Here is a 3,377-nt window from a genome sequence, read left to right on the forward strand (position 1 = left end):
CCCTTTGTTTGCATTGCACTATGGGTGAGGGTATATATGTTTGGTCACTTGCACTTGTGGGTTGCACGGCCCTGAGGAAGGTCTCTCTGTGGGACCGAAACGTTGGCTTACGTGTATTTCATGTTGTGAATATAGACTTTTGGATTAACCCCGTGCGGTCTGCTGTCTCTTTACTGGTCCTTGGATTGGTTCGTATCATATATATTTATATATATATATATATATATATTTTTATATATATATATATATATATATATATATATATATATATATATATATATATATATATATATATATACATACATATATACATACATATACATATATATATATATATATATATATATATATATATATACATACATACATACATACATACATAATACATATTTTTATTTTGTTTATTTTTTTTAGCCCGGGCGGTGAAAAAAAGTGATCCACCTCTGAATCCGTGCTCATGGTCCAGTGAGACCAGGTGCTCAAAACTTGTGACAAAGTCCGCTCCGGAGAGTAGGCCAGTCCGTGCCATAGACAGTCCTCTTCAGCCGAAGCCTGTGAGTCATGCTGTTACATGACGTCTTCCTCCGAAGAGTCCGACGTCCTTCTCGTTCCCTCCTAGTGCAGCAGGCGCCGCAGGAGGGTCCAAGTCTTTAGGGTGTTCGGCTGACGCCTACTAACCCACCGCAATCTTCCCCCGAAGGGATGGCGACTACTAGCCAGCACTCAGTCTTTGCTCTCCGGAGAGAGGGGTGACGATAACCCAACACGTAACCGAAACAAAAATCCATGGTGCGAGTGCTCCAGTGCTCTGTGTGATGCAGTGCAGGAGGTGCTCAGACATACAAACACAAAAAGGTGTGCACGAGTGCACGCCCGACCCCGTGCAAGGCCAGGCGGTGACAAAAATAATGGCTTGTCCCCTCAGCGGAAGGCAATAAGGGGGGCCAAGTGCGGGAAAAATAGGGGTGCAAATAATCAGTGCTCGTGCCAAGTGCTCTTGAAGTGGAGGTTGCAAATCCTCAACCTCCACAACCCGAAGGTGCAGCAAGTGGTACTGCCCCAGGTTAACCACTCCTGGGGTGCAGAGAAAATAAGCCCGGGCTACTTTGCATCCGCATTCTCAGGCCATGACCAGAGGACCAGGTGTAGTCTGGAGAATCTGTCCTTCACAGGACAGACACTACACTTGATCTTAGCCAAAAGGCCGAGAAGACATACATACATACATACATACATACATACATACATACATACATACATACATACATACATACATACATACATACATACATACATACATACATACATACATACATACCATAATACGGAGTTAAGTTATGGTGAGTAAAAAAAGTGACAAAAACCCCCCACAGGAAGGCAAATATGCAAATTCAACTGTATGCTCATCTGCATGTCTTAGGCAGGTCTGCAACCCCACCTTTCCCCATTATCACCCAGCATACAGCACTTCCACTGCAGCAAGGGAAGTGCTGTATGCTGGGTGATAATGGGGGAAGGTGGGGTTGCAGACCTGCCTAAGACATGCAGATGAGCATACAGTTGTATTTGCATATTTGCTTTCCTGTGGAGGGTTTTTGTCACTTTTTTTACTCACCATAACTTAACTCAGTATTATGGTATAGCCTATCCCATAGCCTCTTTGCATACCCAGTTAAAATCAACCCCACACTGATGAGACCCATTAATGTTGAAACAGCTGTCTGTGGGTGGTCAGCCTCACTGATGATACCCATCAAGGTTGAAACATGTATGTGAGTAGGTCTAATGGCTTTCTCTTCTTGGCCTTTTGGCTAAGATCAAGTGTAGTGTCTGTCCTGTGAAGGGTAGATTCTCCAGACTACACCTGGTCCTCTGGTCATGGCCTGAGAATGCGGATGCAAAGTAGCCCGGGCCTATTTTCTCTGCACCCCAGGAGTAGTTAACCTGGGGCAGTACCACTTGCTGCACCTTCGGGTTGTGGAAGTTGAGGATTTGCAACCTCCACTTCAAGAGCACTTGGCACGAGCACTGATTATTCGCACCCCTATTTTTCCCGCACTTGGCCCCCCTTATTGCCTTCCGCTGAGGGGACAAGCCAATTATTTTTGTCACCGCCTGGCCTTGCACGGGGCTGGGCGTGCACTCGTGCACACCTTTTTGTGTTTGTACGTCTGAGCACCTCCTGCACTGCATCACACAGAGCACTGGATCACTCGCACCATGGATTTCTGTTTCGGTTTCGGTTATCATCACCCCTCTCTCCGGAGAGCAAAGACTGAGTGCTGGCTAGTAGTCGCCATCCCTTCGGGGGAAGATTGCGGTGGGTTAGTAGGCGTCAGCCGAACACCCTAAAGACTTGGACCCTCCTGCGGCGCCAGCTGCACTAGGAGGGAACAGGATGGACGTCGGAATCCTCGGATGACGACGTCGATGTAACAGCAGGACTCCAAGGCTTCGGCTGGAGAGGACTGCTTATGGAACGGACTGGCCTACTCTCCGGAGCGGACTTTGTCACAAGTTTTGAGCACCTGGTCTCACTGGACCATGAGCACGGATTCAGAGGTGGATCACTTTTTTTCACTGCCCGGGCTACAAAAAAAAAAAAAAAAAAACTGTCTGTGGGTGGTTTTCTGGGTATGCACCTTAACCCTGGCTGTGCTCAAAGCTGTGACCATGCAGCAAGCATGTTAAAAATGGTTTTTGAGGCAAAAAGTGACACTGTGTGCTCATTTGCATGTCATTTCCCAGAATCCCTTGCTGCAGTTGAAGTGCTGTATGCTGGGTGATAATGGGGAAAGGTGGTGTTGCAGACCTGCCTAAGACATGCAGATGAGCATACAGTTGTATTTGCATATATATATATATATATATATATATATTTACATATATATATATATACAGTGGTCGACAAATCACCAAAAAATCTACTCGCCAAACAAAAAAATCTACTCGCCACCTAGTACCACACGTGTGCTGTTTGGGCCAATAGGAGCTCGCCACGATGTTAAATCCACTCGCCCGGGGCGTGCAAATGTATAGGTTTGTCGAACACTGTATATATATATATATATACAGTGTTCGACAAACCTATACATTTGGTCGCCCCGGGCGAGTAAATATTGGCCCAAGCAGCACACGTTTGGTACTAGGTGGCGAGTAGATTTTTTTGTGTGGCGAGTAGATTTTTTGGTGATTTGTCAACCACTGTGTATATATATATATATAAAGAAAAAATGCAGTAGCGCTACTAGTGAAACAAGGTGATTAAAACAATATAAAAATAATAAAAATTGAAAAAAATGTGTATATAAACAATGATATATCAATCTAAAAAAACATATATATATATAAAAATCTAACGTGCCAATAATAGTGAT

General features: G+C 44.6%; 2 pseudogenes; one reads left to right on the top strand and one right to left on the bottom strand.

Moving 5' to 3' along the window:
- Window positions 1-1,085: 1,085 nt before the first annotated feature.
- On the bottom strand, window positions 1,086-1,216 carry LOC142494037 (U2 spliceosomal RNA; annotated as a pseudogene).
- A 575-nt stretch (window positions 1,217-1,791) lies between these two features.
- Window positions 1,792-1,922, top strand: LOC142494032 (U2 spliceosomal RNA; annotated as a pseudogene).
- Window positions 1,923-3,377: the final 1,455 nt, after the last annotated feature.

The sequence above is a fragment of the Ascaphus truei genome, chromosome 4, assembly GCF_040206685.1.
Source record: "Ascaphus truei isolate aAscTru1 chromosome 4, aAscTru1.hap1, whole genome shotgun sequence".
Taxonomy (NCBI): Eukaryota; Metazoa; Chordata; class Amphibia; order Anura; family Ascaphidae; genus Ascaphus; species Ascaphus truei.